The sequence below is a fragment of the Euphorbia lathyris genome, chromosome 2, assembly GCF_963576675.1.
Source record: "Euphorbia lathyris chromosome 2, ddEupLath1.1, whole genome shotgun sequence".
NCBI lineage: Eukaryota > Viridiplantae > Streptophyta > Magnoliopsida > Malpighiales > Euphorbiaceae > Euphorbia > Euphorbia lathyris.
The window spans coordinates 5,935,942-5,952,280 of NC_088911.1; the positions used below are offsets into that span (position 1 = coordinate 5,935,942).

Sequence of the window (16,339 nt, forward strand, 5' to 3'; positions counted from 1 at the left end):
AGTCTCCTATGCCATAGCCAGGAGTTGTCCTCCTTTGACACTAAGCATATATTTTTTGAAAAATTCTTTTCTAAACTCAACATGTAGACATTGTCAACACGAGGGGCAGTTAAAATCAAATTGTTTGTTTTTCCCTCGAGTATCCGACACTCAGTGGCATCAAATACAACCTTTCTACCGCTGTCACACAGCTGAGCCACGCTCAATAGGTTATATTTGAGACCGCTGACTAAGGAGATTGACTCAATAGTAGGGTTACCTCCGATAGTACCTGAACCTACTATCTTACCCTTCTTGTTGTCTCTGAAGCTTATACTTCCACCTCGTTTACGCTCAAGTGTGATGAATTGAGTTTCATCACTGGTCATGTGCCTCAAGCATGCGCTGTCAATATACCAAAGCTTTGACTTTTCCATGCATCTCAGGCTCACCTGCATTTTGAACTATTCATCTTTAGGTACCCAATTCTTTTTGGGTCCTCGTTTGTTAGCATGAATAGGTGAAGCATCATATTTTAATTTGTGACGACATATGTTTATGGTGTGGCCAGCTTTACCACAGAAGTCACAATAGGTTACCCTTTTAGGGTGATTTTGTTTCTGGTCAGCACGATTGTGCTGAGCATGCCAATATACCTTAGTGGTATGGCCTTTCTTTCCACAGAAGTCGCATTGGACATTCCGCCGAGTATACCAACACACATCTATGGTGTGTCCTCTTTTCCCACAACAGTCACACTGAGTGAACCGTCTATGCTGACCAGTACCTTGATACTCAGCATTGGGATAGAACCCTTTCTTAGCCGATTTACTCAGCTGATTCTGTATGGTTGTGATGTCCTTTCTCAGCTTCTTTGACTCAGTTTGGACTTCCGAGACAAAACCATAAATGACTTTTATATTTTCATCTTGCCTGGTGTTGTCTTGGAGAAGATATCAGAGGTCACTAAGTTTGACCTCTTCAATCTCATCACATCGCCTGCTGAGTGCCTTTAACCATTTCATTTTTAAGCAAGAGTAAGGATGTTACCTCATTGGAGTGGTCCTCTTGGTCAGTGTCATTAGAGAGGTCAGCTTGCTCAGATCGACAGTGGTCAGCAGCGTCGTCGGCCATGAAGCATATATTTGCTATCTCATTTGCATCAGCTTCTGATGAGGTTGACTCATCACTGTCACTCCATGTGGCCACCATAGCTTTTCTGCTACCTTTCTTTTCTTTCTTCAGATTTGGACAGCTTGATTTAATGTGCCTAGTTTGGTGGCATTCAAAGTACGTGACAGGCTTGGAGCTGTCCTTTTTGTATTTGTCGCTGGACTCAGCTTTGTACTTATCGCTTCTTCTGAATGGCCTTTTGCTGTTCTTGTCATTCTTTCTGAACAGCTTCTTCATTTTGCTTGTAAAAATGGCCATTTCCTCATCATCTGATGAGTCAGCTTCGGTTGAGTCAGCTTTCATGACAAGTGATTTTTGCTTCTTGTCTTCTGACTTCTCTTTAGCTTCAAAGTTTTTCATAAAGATCTCGTGAGTCAGCAGGGATCCGATCAGCTCATCGTATTTATACGTGTTCAGGTCCTGAGCTTCCTCCACAGCTGTTTTCTTAGCTTGCCAGCTTTTGGGCAGACTTCTTAAGATTTTCTTCACCTGTTCTTCTTCAGTGAAGTTCTTATCAAGTCTCTTCAGCTCATTTATAATGTTGGTGAATCTAGCGTTCATTTCAGAGATGTCCTCATTGTCATTCATCTCGAACAGCTCGTATAATCTCATGTGTTGGTTCACCTTTGATTCCTTGACCTTGCTTGTACCTTCATAGGTCACTTCTAACTTCTTCCATATTTCCTGTGCTGACTCGTAACCTGAAATTTTGTTGTACTCTGCAGCATCTAACGCACAGTGAAGCATATTGATAGCCGAAGCATTATTTTATAATTTTCTAAGGTCATCTTTTGACCACTCAGTTTCACTCTTAACAACTTTTTCGTTGTCCATAGTTTTGTAAGGCACATATGGGCCTTGAACTATTGCAAGCCACGCACTCATCTTTGTAGCTTGAATAAAGTTTTTCATCCTGTTTTTCCAAAATGTATAATTTGATCCGAAAAACAACGGAGGTCGACTAATTGATAATCCCTTAGGGAGTATCTGTGTTGTTTGATTTCCAGGAAGGAAATGAGTGCTGTTCTCAGCCATTTATAGGGATCAGCTCAAGATAGTTATATCTTTGAGTAGTGAGCTACTTAGCTCTGATACCACTTGTTGGTCCCGTGTGATTAGTTCCAAGGGGGGGGGGGGTTAGGAACTAATGTAACTTTTTCGCTTAATTATGCTGACTTAATCAATTCTTTAAGTTACTTTACTTAGTTTAGGTCAGCACGGCCGAGAGATGTAAGATAGCTTTAGTCGGATGCTGACTAGAACTGTTTTACTTGTGAGTTGGAAATTAACACTTGAGGTCAGCTTCCAACTCAGCACCAAGGTTACTCAGTGTCAGCTTTTACAATTTATATCCTGAGCAATTTAATCAAGCAACACATACATATATATATATATATATAGAGAGAGAGAGAGTTAGAGATTACTCAGCAGACTTATCCTGGTTTGGCCTCTCCGCCTACGTCCAGTCCCCAGAATCCCTCCGGGCTTTTTCAATCCAATACCGAGCTCTTTAAAGGTAGAGCACAAACCGTTTACAAGGCAGTTGAATATGCAAGAGTACCTTCCTCTATTCGTCTACTCAACTCCTACTGAGCGCTATAACCGAACACTCAGATTTTTCTCTACCGCTGAGTACTAAAACCGAGTACTCAGCACCACTCTCTCAATTTTACAATTGATACAATCTTGTTCTTTCTAGATGAAGAACACTTTAGATGAATACAAATTCAATCTAGCTTTTACACAGAAATAGAAATTTGGTGTAAGATCTTCTTTCTTGTTTGAATGTGCTTTGTATGTATGCTCTTTTCTTTTTTGTATTTCAGTAAAGGATCCAAGAGTTGTACTTGTCCTTTTATAGTTGATTCTGAAGCTCTAATCATTTGAATCCGGAAGTATCCGTTGGATTCAAACGGATCTATTGCGTCATTCCCTTGGTCAGCATTCAGAATTGCAGGCCAATCCTGTCGTCTGAAATTAGCAGGCGTCAGGCTTGTCTTCTTCTGGCAGGTTCGTCTTCTAGCGCCAGTTCGTCTTTTAGCTAACGGCCAGTTGACCCATGCATCTCGAAACTGTCTCCGTGCATAATTCCAAAGCTTCTGTTATCGGTGCAGACAGTTGTCCGATCTTATCTTTTAGCAAGCGGATCAATCGCGCTGTCCTGACGAACACTCAGCTTGACTTTATTGACGTTGCTTTTGTTCTTTGTTTCTGAGTCATATTCTTACTCAGCTTTCGTGGTCAGCTTCGTCTGCAAGCTTTAGTTTAGAGGAAGACTTCTCTTCTCTGATACTGAGTTGCGTTCCACTTAGCTTCTTTGGTCAGCTTCATCTTCAAGCGTTTGTTCTGAAGATGACTTTTCTTCTATTATGCTGAGTTACACTCCACTCAGCTTGTGCTGTGTTCTCATGCTGACTTCGTCATGTCTTACTTTTTATTTCTTTTTTCGTTTATACTTATACTCAACATCGAACAAATATATTAGTACAATTAAATCAAAGCACTTAAATTTAATTGCCCCTTAATCATGGATTAACTTTAAATAGTTTTGTCAAATCAAAATCATATGGAAAGATGTTTCAACAAAAACTACCGGTAGCATTTCTTTTTCGGTTGTGGTGTAATTTAATTGAGCACCAGACAATGTGTGACTGGCATAATAAATAACATGAAGCTTCTTATCCTTCCTTTGACCTAAAACACATCCTACGGTTAAGTCACTTGCATCACACATGATTTCAAAAGGTAAATCCCAATCGGGTTTAGCAATTATGGGTGCACTAACTAAAGCTATCTTCAATATCTCGAAAGCTTTAACACAATCTTTATTAAAATCAAAGGTTGAGTCCTTCATAAGCAAATTAGTAAGTGGTTTGGAAATTATAGAAAAGTTTTTAATAAATCGTCTGTAAAAACCTGCATGTCCTAAAAATGACCGTACTCCCTTAACAGTAGTTGGAGGGGGTAATTTTTCTATCACTGAAGTTTTTACTCTATCCACTTCTAATCCTTTTTCAGATATTTTATGGCCTAAAACAATTCCTTCGTCAACCATGAAATTGTTGAAACACCTTTCCACAAGATTTTGATTTGACAAAATCATCCATGATTAAGAGGCAATTAAATTTAGATGCTTTGATTTAATTGTACTAATATGTTTGTTAAATATTGAGTGCAAAAATATATAAAGTAAAGACAGGACAAAAGTCAGCACGAACGAAGCTGAGTAGAACGGAACTCAGCATGACAGAATAGAAGCTGAGTGCAGTTAAAATTCAGAAGCAAAACGAAGCTGACTAAAGTTGAAGACTTCTTCAGGAGCGGTTAAATAGAACGGAGCTGACCTTGAAGGAACTCAGTATGAACGTTGAACATTCGAAAAGAACAAACGGAGCTGAGTAATAGTCAGGACAACATGAAGGATCCGTTCACTAAAAGACGAAGTCTGCCAATCTTCTGCACCAATAATTGGAACCTCGAAGACACCTAAAAGACTAATTCCAAGAGTCATGGGACGATGGATTATTGGAAAAAAACAACTGACGCAAACAGACAAACCAGACGCTAGAAGACAAACCTGACGCTTGAAGAAAACAGAGAAAAGGAATGGCGGTGCAGTCTGAAGCTATCCAGAAATTGTTCCCTAAAAGAGCCGTTTTGACATTAACGGTCAAGACATTTCAAACGATCAAATCTACAGATTTCCTTCTATAAAAGGACAATCGAAAAACTTCGATAAAGATGCAAGCATCAAAAGAAAAATACAAGAGAGAAAGTTTCAAAAGCACTCAAATACAAAAAGGATCTTACACCAACTTTTCTATTCCTTGTGTAAATGCTAGATTGATTTGTAATCATCTAAAGTGTTCTTTAGTTCAAAAGGAACAAGTCTGTGATCAATAGGGATATTGAGAGTGTAAAGCTGAGTGCTTGGTTGTAAGCATTTCAGTGGTAGAGAAATCTAGGTGCTGGTTGTAGCACTTAGTAGGAGTTGAGTAGACGAATAGAGGAAGGTACTCTTGCATATTCAACTGCCTTGTAATTGGTTTGTGCTCTACCTTTAAAGAGCTCAGTATTGGACTCAAAAAGCCCGGAGGACTCTGAGGACTAGACGTAGGCAGAAAGGCCGAACCAGGATAAGTGATACTGAGTAATCTCTAAACTCTCTCTTATAATTGCATGTGTTATTTGCTTTATTTACTCAACATATAAATTGCCTAAGCTGATCCTGAGTAAGTAAGTGGTGCTGAGTTAGAAGCTGGCCTCCAAGAGTGTCAATTCCTAACTCTCAAGGAAACAACTTTGGTCAACATCTGACTAAAGTTGTCCTGTGATATATCTCACCAAGCTGACCAAAGGCTGAGTTAATAAACTCTCAAAATAACATCCAGTCAGCTCAATTAAAACACGAAAAAGTCATATTAGTTCCTAACCCCCCCTTGGAACTAATCACCAGGGACCAACAGAAATGACATTTTTCCCAGTTTAACACTAAATTCATCTCTTCACATCTAGACAAAACTTTATCTAAATTTCCTAAACATACATCGAAAGAATCTCCGTAAACTGAAAAATCATCCATAAAAACTTTCATGATATCTTCAATGAAATCGTTAAAAATTGCAGGCATACAACGTTTGAAAATGTTGCTGGTGCATTACATAGACCAAAGGGCATTCTCCTATATGCAAAGGTTCCATAAGGACATGTGAATGTTGTTTTATCTTGGTCATCCGGGTAAATATAAATTTGAAAGAATCCGGAATAACCATCTAGAAAACAATAAAAAGCATGATCGGCTATCCTTTCGATCATTTGATTAACGAAAGGTAGAGGAAAATGATCTTTCCTGGTTGCTTTGTTTAAGTTCCTATAATCTATACAAACTCTCCAACCGGTGGTGGTTCGCGTAGGTATTAATTCACCTTCGTCATTCCTTACAACAGTTATGCCTTTCTTTTTCGGTACACAATGGATTGGGCTAACCCATTCACTATCCGAGATAGGATAAATGATTCCATTGTCTAAAAGTTTAGTAATCTCATTTTTTACTACTTCTTTCATGTTCGGATTTAAGCGTCTTTGCCTATCCGCTTTAGGTGGCTTATCTTCTTCTAAGTGAATTCTGTGCATTACAATACTAGGATTAATTCCTTTCAAGTCTGAAATTTGCCATCCCATACTTCCTATCCTATTTCTAACAACTTCTTTCAATTTTTCTTCTTGATCTTTTGTTAACTTGTTAAAGATAATTATAGGTAGCGAATCGCCTTCGCCTAAGAAAGCGTACCTCAAATGGTCTGGTAACTCTTTAAGTTCTAATTTAGGAGGTATTACAATTGAAGACGGAACTGGTCCATCTTCTCGAATCAAAGGCTCTGGGTCCTTATCTTCTAATTCTTCTCCCATTATAGGTTCTATTACTTCTTCTTTTTGAATAATGTCATTGACACATTCTTCAACTAAATCAAGTTTCATACACGCGAATTCCTCCATAGGATATTTCATTGCTTTGTTCATATTAAACTCGATTTTATCCTCTCCTATCCTTAAAACTACTTTCCCTTCCGACACATCAACTAGAGCACGTCCCGTGTTCATAAACGGTCTACCAAAAATTAGAGGACAATTAACGTCATATGCAAAGTCTAATATAACGAAATCGATAGGAAAAATAAATTTGTCAACTTTAACTAAAACATCTTTAATTATACCATATGGTCTTTTAGTGGTTTGATCCGCTAATTGCAAAACCATATTGGTATGTTTGATATCTTCTTCTAAACCTAACTTATTAAAAATAGACAACGACATTAAGTTTATACTTGCTCCTAAATCACAAAGACAACTTGGGAATTCAATATCTCCCAACTTACACGGAATAGTAAAACATCCGGGATCTTTGAGTTTAGTAGGCAAATTGCTAGACACTATTGAACTACAGTCTTCGGTTAGCGAAATGGATGAAATTCTTTCCCAACTAATTTTCTTCGAAACTAAATCCTTTAAGAACTTACCATAGTTAGGAATTTGCGTAATCGCATCCATAAACGTCAAATTAATGTGCAAATTTTTAACTTTGTCTAAAAACGTTAAAAGTTGTTTGTCATAATCCTTATTTCGGACTTTGTGTGGAAAAGTTGGTTTGGGTACAAAAGTTTTTGTACTTGAGTCAATTGGTGAACTTTCTGTGTTTAGTGTATCTTCTTTGGATTTTGGTAAATCAGTTCTTGGTAAAGTCGAATCTCCGGACATTTTCGGACCTAAGTAATTTTTCCCTGAACGAAGAGTGATAGCCTTTACATGCTCTTTCGGATTTTCCTCCATATGGCTGGGAAGACTTCCCTCTTTTCGGGATGGAATTGATTTAGCAATTTGTCCAATTTGAACCTCCAAATTATGGATGCTAGATGAGTGGTTTTTAATAAGCTGATCGAATTTATTTTCGATCCGTTTAAAACCATCGTCGTGATTACTTATTTTTCCACCGATAGCATCTATGAATTTGTCGATTTTAGAAGATAAAGTGCTAATCGTATCTCTTGATTGATTTTGATAATTATTGGTACGATTTTGATTAGCATTTGCATTATTATTATTATCTCTCCAGTTGAAGTTAGGATGATTCATCCATCCAGGATTATAGGTATTAGAATAAGGATTATTAGTTTGGTTTTGCCCTTAGACAAAATTTACCTGTTCAATCTCGCTCATACCTTCATAATCCACATCCGTTTGGATTGGATTACCGTTAGAATTGCACGGTGCCATAAACCTATCAATTTTGTGTGATAAGGCAGAAAATTGGGCTTGTAACATCGCAACTGGATCAAGATTCACAATACCTTTAACTGATGATGTGGTTGAGGACGATGGTTTTGCCACCGGTATATGTCCACGTTCCGCGGGCCACATACTGTTGTTGATTGCCATTTCCTCTAAAAGTTCTCTTGCTTGGGCTGATGTCTTCTTCATAAATAACCCTCCCGACATAGCATTTAATGAACCTCAAGTTGTAGGATTTAATCCATTAAGTTCTTTAAAACGTTCCCAAGCCTCATAAAGAGTTTCATTATCATTTTGAGAAAAAGATGTTAACTCTTTTATGACTCTTACGGTTTTTGCTAAAGGAAAATATTTTGATAAAAATGCTTGGGCTAGTTGGTCCCAAGTTGCAAATGTTGCGCCTGACATAGAAGTTAACCACTCTTTGGCTCTTTCCTTCAAAGTGAAAGGAAAGAGGCGAAGTTTGATTGCTTCGGCAGTCACATCTAGTATTTTAAAAGTGTCACAAATTTCAAGGAAATTTGTCAAGTGGGTGTTAGGATTTTCGTTAGGTAACTCATAAAATGTTACATTATTTTGCAACATATTAAGCAAAGCGGGCTTAATTTCAAATTGGTTTGCGGTGATTCTGGGTCTAACGATACTATTGGTTACACCGGCCACTCTTGGCCTAGCGTATTCCATAAGTGTTGGTGGATTTGCCATATTTTCTGGTTGTGGTTCTGAATTTTGTTTTTCTTTATTTGTCTTGTCTTTCTTTTTCTTTTTAATGGTCTTTTCAATTTCTGGGTCAATTGGGTTTGGTGTAATGCCTGAACTTCGAGAACTGCGCATGAACTTGAAATCTTGCACGAACCGAAACTACCTTCAAAACAGAATTTGAAAAATAAATATATTAGTAAATTAAAATTTATAAATTACAAAAGTTAAAATAAGTATGTATAAACCTAGATTCGAAATAAAACACGAAAAATCTAAATTTTTGTTAAAAATTTTGGCGTTCCCTGGCAACGGCGCCAAAAACTTGTTGAGCGATTTCCGCAAGTGCACGGTTTCGCTTGTAGTAATAAAAAATATAAATCCCACAAGGAATGTTTTTCAACAAAAAAATGTTTTTCAACAAAAACTTACTTATGTGTAGATTAAATACGACTTAAGGTTTATATAAATAGATAATCGTTATTTGAAATTGGTTTTGAAATTGATAGAATAAGAATTAGATTAGAATATGTAGAATGTTAGAAATCAATTCTGTTTTGAGTATGAATTTACAAAACAGAAACGTTTAGTGCTTAGAAAAAGAGAATAAAAGTATTCGTTTGCATTAAGCAAAGAAAAAAACTTTAAACTTTGTATAAATTATGAAAATGTAATAACGTAAACTCCTTCAATTAAAGGGCTTTGAACCGCTGACAATCCTCCTACGGTCGGGTTAGATTGCTACCTTAACCAAATTAGTACTTATATGAATAAGAATTAATTTGCCTAAGTGTTCAACAAAGTTTCTTTGTAAAGATATTGAATTCAACTACGTATTAATGAAAACACCAGAACTCACTTCGGATCAATTACAGAAGTGCTACATAAAAATCTATTGAATTGCATAAACTTTATTAGATGAAGTATAAATTTGATACAAGTTTACAGAGAACAGAAAGCATTGAAGCATTCAAAATGACATTCAAGTTCCAAGTCGTCAATCCTTTCCTCAAACCTCGTTAGAGTTTGTCAGGCTCCGGGGTCGAATCCGCTACTTAATCTTCTCGCTGAATCTTCGGAATAGAGATGGGTCGTCTACTACCAGAATGTAAACTAATATAAATAGATCTTAATCTAAATCTAAATGCTACTGTGTTTGTAATTATTTGATAAACAATGTGTGTACATCATATTGCTTTTTACAAAATCGAACTTCTAACTCTGAATTACTTGACTCAGAATTTCTGCATTAATTCTGTACTAAATCTTCTCTTCAATATATCATATCCGCTCTGAAATCAACTCTTTATTTATAGATGTTGAGGAGTCGAGTCTAAGGAACGTGTCTGCTGGGAAGAGACGTTCTTATCCAATCTAACGGACGCGTATCTTTGAAAACGAACAAGTGTATATTGGGCTACCTGAAAATCTGAACTTACCGAGAATGTAAATTCTTGGCCGAGAATGGAGAAACAGTTTTTTCAGCCTTCGAACGAAAGGGGGAAGTATCTGGGCGATGCGTGTCGCGACCGAGAATGGAGGATTCTTGGTCGCGATATGGGAGGTTTTTCTCCGTCTCTGACTTCGTCCTCGTCCTCGTTTCGGTGCGTTTGATTTTCATCGTCTTTGACTCCTTTTGTAGGGTTTTTCCTTCGTTTTTGACCTCTTTTCGTTCCTATTTGGATTTTACCAAATATTTAGGTACCTTGCATGAAAGAAACATATTCGGACGTAAAAGTACTCTAAATAGATATAAACAGCATGATTTCATAGCAAAACTGATGTAAATATTAATGATATTTTAAGTATATCTTGGGCTTAACAGTTGTTTTATGAGGTTTAGATGAAGCATCTCCTGTCCATGCGCATATATCTGCACCGCTACTTCCAATTTCTTTGACACGAGATGCCATTGTAATAGGAAACGATGAAGATAAAATCCAAGTTTCCCCCAGAAGATCATCAACTCGCACCTGCAGATAACGTTGGTCCTGTTGCAGAAGATTAAGTTGCTCTGCAACTGTCGGAGAAGACGATCTGCACATATTTTCGGTAACAAAATCAATGAGAGGGACAAATCTCTGAATTTCAAGGAGCATATAGTAAGCAATAAGAGAGTAAAGAATACAAGTTTTAATTATAATCGGAACATAACTGGAAAAGAAATCCACAAACTAAAAAATCAAATCCACATAACTGGTAGCATTATTAACTTTGTAATTTATTGATCAGAGACTTGGTTGTTCTCGAATTTGGTTCAAATGATTGTAAACCTATGTTTCACATCTGAAAATATTTTTCAAATCATTGATTAATATGATGAGACATAAGGATAATTGTGAGTACACACATGAGAAGCAAAAGTGTGAATGATGAAGATCTTGCCGAGTTCAAGGCTTCACTCGCCTCAAGTACTGGATCAATGTTCTCTATTACTCACATGCTTTTCTCAAATTTGTCGTGCTTTTTCATAATCGCCGCTGGAACAGAATCGGGTGAGATGTATGATGGAGAGAGAGAGGAGTTAGAGAGAGAAATGGTTTACATGAAAGATAGATAGAGAAAGATGGGAATGGAGAGACATAAGCGAGAGAGAAATAGAAAGGGGAAGGATGAAGATGAGGGTATAGAAGTAATTTTAAATTAGGTGGTCAAATTTTGACTTTGTTGACCGGTCAAATTGATGAAGTGGCGCATTGACTTTGCATTGACCGGTCATTTTACTTACTGTATACCAAAGTGGGAGGTCATATGTAAGTTCGTACATATTAGTGAGACAAATTGAAGGTTGTACACCAAAGTGTGAAAAATGGTAAAGGTTGTACACCATTGATGAAATTTATCCTACTTTATCCCTATGATCTAATATGTTTAACATAAACATATCTTTTGATAGGTTTCGTAAGGGGCTCCACAACCACGATATGAGTCGACTCATACTTCATATTAACTTAGTTGCGTGCAATTAGGTCCATAACAAAGTGGCACTTAATCTCTATGTGCTTTGTCTTGTTATGGTATCTCTGATCCTTAGCAAGAGCAGTAACACATTGACTATCACTATTCATTATGACTATAGTATTAGAGGTAGTAACATTCAGATGGTTTAAGAATTCGTTCAACCGTACGACCTCTTGAACTGCTGATTAGTATGATATGCAATTGTTGAAACACCGTTCCACAAGATTTTGATTTCACAAAATCATCCATGATTAAGGGACAATTAAATTTAAGTGCTTTGATTTAATTGTACTAATCTGTTTGTTCAATGTTGAAGTATAAAAGAAAATACGAAAGATATAAAAAGTAAGACAGGACAAAGTCAGCATGAGATCAAAGAGCAAACTGAGCAGAGTTGAACTCAGTACCAAAGAACAGAAGCCTAGCAAAGCCAAGTGAAATGAAACTCAGCATCAGAAGCCATCTAACCAGTTGTCGTGCAAAACAAAACTGACTAGGAGAAAATTCAGCGGAAGAGTTGACAACGGACGAAGACAACGAATCAAGTAGAAGCTGAGTAAATCTTCAGGACAGCATGAAAGATCCGTTCACTAGAAGACAAGTCTTGCAAATTCTCTGCACCAATAATTGAATCCTCGGAATTACGCAAAAGACATTTTCCGAGATATATGAGTCAAGGGATTATTGCTAAAAGACAACTGCCACAAAAAGACAACGCCTGCAGGAACAAGACAAGCCTGACGCCTGAAGAATTCAGAGGATAGGATTGGCCTGCAATATCTGAAGCTAACCAGAATCTGTCTCCCAAAAGAGCCGTTTGTGGAATTAACGGCTAAATCATTTCAAATGATCCTCCTACAGGTCTTCATCTATATAAAGACAATCAAACCTCTTGGATCATTGCCGAAGTACAAAAAGAAAAATACAAGAGAGAAAAATACCAGTTCAAAGCACTTCAAAACAAGAAAAAGATCTTACACTCATTTTCTATTCCTGTGTAAATGCTAGATTGATTGTCTGTAATCATCTAAAGTGTTCTTTGTCTAAAAGAGAACAAATTGTATCAATTGAGATATTGAGAGTGTTGTGCTGAGTATTTGGTTGTAGACATTCAGTGGTAGAGAAATCTAAGTACCGGGTTGTGGTGCTTAGTAGGAGTTGAGTAGAAGAATAGAGGACGATACTTTTGCATATTCAACTGCCTGTAATAGGTTTGTGCTCTACCTTCAAAGAGCTCAGTATTGGATTCTAAAAGCCCGGAGGACTCTGGGGACTGGACGTAGGCAGAGAGGCCGAACCAGGATAAGTGATACTGAGTAATTCTTAACTCTCTCAACTATATATATATATATATATTTGTGCTTGTGTTGATTGTTATATTTACTCAGCATATAAACTTTTAGAAACTAACTCTGAGTAAATCGAAGTGCTGAGTTGGAAACTGACTACAAGAGAGTCAATTCCCATCTCCCAAGTAAAACAGTCTTAGTCAGCATCTGACTAAAGCTATCTTACGCTAAGCTCACCCAAGCTAACCAAAGCTGAGTTGTTCAACTTAATAAAATAACTGAGTAAGCAAGATTAATTAGCAAAAAGGTATATTAGTTCCTAACCCCCCCTTGGAACTAATCACACGGGACCAACAAGTGGTATCAGAGCCAAAGCTCACTACTCAAAGATCTAACAATCTTGAGCTGATCCCGAAAAATGGGTGAAAACAGCACTCGTTTCCTTCTCGGGAACCAAACAACACAGATACTCCCTGAGGGATTATCAATCAGTCGGCCTCCTCTATTCTTTGGATCAAACTATACATTCTGGAAGAATAGGATGAAGAACTTTATCCAAGCCACAAACATGAGTGCATGGCTTGCAATTGTTCAAGGGCCATTCGTGCCGTATAAAACTGTTGACAATGAGAAAGTTGTTAAAAGTGAAACTGAGTGGTCAGAAGATGACCTTAGAAAACTTTAAAATAATGCTTCAGCTAGAAATATGCTTCACTGTGCTTTAGATGCTGCAGAATACAATAAGATTTCAGGTTGTGAGTCAGCACAGGAGATCTGGAAGAAGCTCGAGGTAACCTATGAAGGCACAAGCAAAGTCAAAGAGTCAAAGGTGAATCAACATATGAGATTGTATGAGCTGTTCGAAATGAACGACAACGAAGACATCTCCAGCATGAACGCTAGATTCACTAATATTATAAATGAGCTAAAAAGACTCGGCAAGAACTTCACCGTAGAGGAACAAGTGAAGAAAATCTTGAGAAGCTTACCAAAGAGCTGGCAAGCAAAGAAAACTGCAGTAGAAGAAGCTCAGGACCTGACTACATACAAGTATGATGAGCTAATCGGATCTCTACTGACTCATGAAATCTCAATGCAAAACTTTGAAGCTAAAGAGAAAGAAAAGTCAGAAGACAAGAAACAAAAGTCACTGGTCATGAAAGCTGACTCAACTGATGATGAGGAAATAGCTATGTTCACTAGAAAGATGAAGAAGCTGTTCAAAAGAAATGACAGAAACAGCAAACGGCCATACAAAAGAGGTGACAGGTACAAAGCTGAATCGAGTGACAAATACAAGAAGGACAGCTCCAAGTCTGTCACATGTTTTGAGTGCCACCAAACTGGGCATATCAAGTCAAGCTGTCCAAATCTCAAAAGAGATAAGAAGGGAAACAAGAAAGCAATGGTAGCAACATGGAGCGATAGTGATGAGGCAACCTCATCTGAAGCTGAGCAAAATGAAACTGCCAATATATGTTTCATGGCAGATGATGGAGCTGACCATTCTTAATCTGAGCAAGCTGACCTCTCTGATGAAACTGACCAGGAGGTACACAACAATGAGGTAACACTGTTGAGCGATTTCTGCAAGTGCACGGTATACGCTTGTAGTAATAAAAGATATCGATCCCACAGGGAACGTTTTTTAACAAAAACTTATTTTGAATTGGTTAAATATACTTTTAAGATTTATAATAAGGAAAATCGTTAAATCGGATTTGGTTTTGAAATTGTTAGAATGAGAATTAGATTAGAGTATGAAGATGTTAGAAAATACTTCTGATTTAGGAGTGAATTTGCAAGACAGGAACGTTTAGTACTTTTTAGAAAAGTAAACAAATGTATTTGTTTGCATTAAGCAAAGAAAACAACTTTAAACTTTGTATAAATTATAAAGATGAAATAAATGACGGAACCTCTAATTTTTAGGCTTTGAACGCAACAATCCTCCTAACTGGTTTAGATTGCTTCCTTAACCAAATTAAAACTCTACCGAGATAATAATTTGTCTAAGTGTTCAACAAAGTTTCCTTGTAAAGATTTTGAATTAAATACGTTTTAATGAAAACACCAGCATCAATCCACTTCGGATCCTTTACCAAAGTACTGCATAAAAATTTATCGAATAGAACGGACTTTATTAGATGAAATATAAATTGATACAAGTTTACAGAGAACATGGAGCATGGAAACATTCGACGACTTGCAAGTGAACGGGTTGTCAATCCTTTCCTTGGGTTTCGTTAGAGTTTGTCAGGCTCAGGGGCGGATCCTCTACTCAATCTTCTCGTTGAATCTTCGTAATAGAGACGGGGTCTGTCTACTACCAAAATGTAAACTAAATTTGAACAATGTCTAAACGCTACTGTATTTGTTATTATTGAATAAACAATGTGTGTACATCATATTGTTTTGAACAAAAATGAAATCTAATCTCTGACTCATTTCTAAGTCAGAGTTTCTGCATAAACTCTGCACTAATCTTCTCTTCTAACTCTCTCATAATCATCTCAACTCTCAAATCAACTCTTTATTTATAGATGTTGAAGAGTCGTGATTGAAGTGTCGTGTCCGTTGTGGAGAGCCATGTCCGCTGCGAAGAGACGTTTCTATCCACCCGAACGAACGTGTTTCTTAGATTTTAAACATGTGTTTGTTGTGCTTGGCAGAATTTCTGATCTTACCGAGAATGGCAATTCTCGGCCGAGAATGGGGAAGTGATATTTCAGCCTTCGGACGAAAGGGAGAAGCTGCTGGAGAACGCATGTCGCGACCGAGAATTTGGGATTCTCGGTCGCGGCCCCCAAATTCTCTACCGAGAATTTGGATTCTCAACCGAGAATTGGAATTTTTCTCCTGTTTCTGACTTCGTTCTTGTCTTCCTTATATCGGTGTGCTGATTTCTTCGTCTTTTGGCTCCTAACTTAGGGTTTTTCCTTTGTTTTTGACCTCTTTTAGTTCCTATTTGGATTTTACCGAATATTTAGGTACCTTGCATGAAAGAAACATATTCGAACGTAAAAGTACTCTAAATAGATATAAACAGCACAAATTCATAGCAAAACTAATGTAAATACTAACGATATTTTAGGTATATTTTGGGCTTAACAAACACCCTTACTCTTGTTTAGAAATGAGATGGTAAATGCCCTGAGTGACTTATACAAGCTAACTAAGAAATGCAATAAGAAAATAAAATCACTCAACAGGCGATGTGACGAGATTGAAGAGGTCAAACTGAGTGACCTCCGATTTCTCCTCCAAGACAATTCAGACTTACATACCAACATGCAAATAATGCATAAGTTTGTCACGGAGGTCCAATCTGAGTCAAAGAAACTAAGAAAGGACGTTACAACCCTACAGAGTGAAGTAAAAGGCTCAAATAAAAATAAACCTCATACTGAGTACGCTAGTACTAACCAGCATAACAGTTCACTCAGTGTGAC

General features: G+C 37.3%; 1 non-coding gene across 1 annotated transcript; it reads left to right on the forward strand.

The window, feature by feature from the left end:
- The first annotated feature begins 8,157 nt into the window (after positions 1-8,157).
- LOC136221252 (small nucleolar RNA R71) lies at positions 8,158-8,265 on the forward strand. The gene has a single exon (XR_010685029.1). It is a non-coding gene; the product is annotated as a small nucleolar RNA R71 (small nucleolar RNA).
- The last annotated feature ends 8,074 nt before the right edge of the window (positions 8,266-16,339 follow it).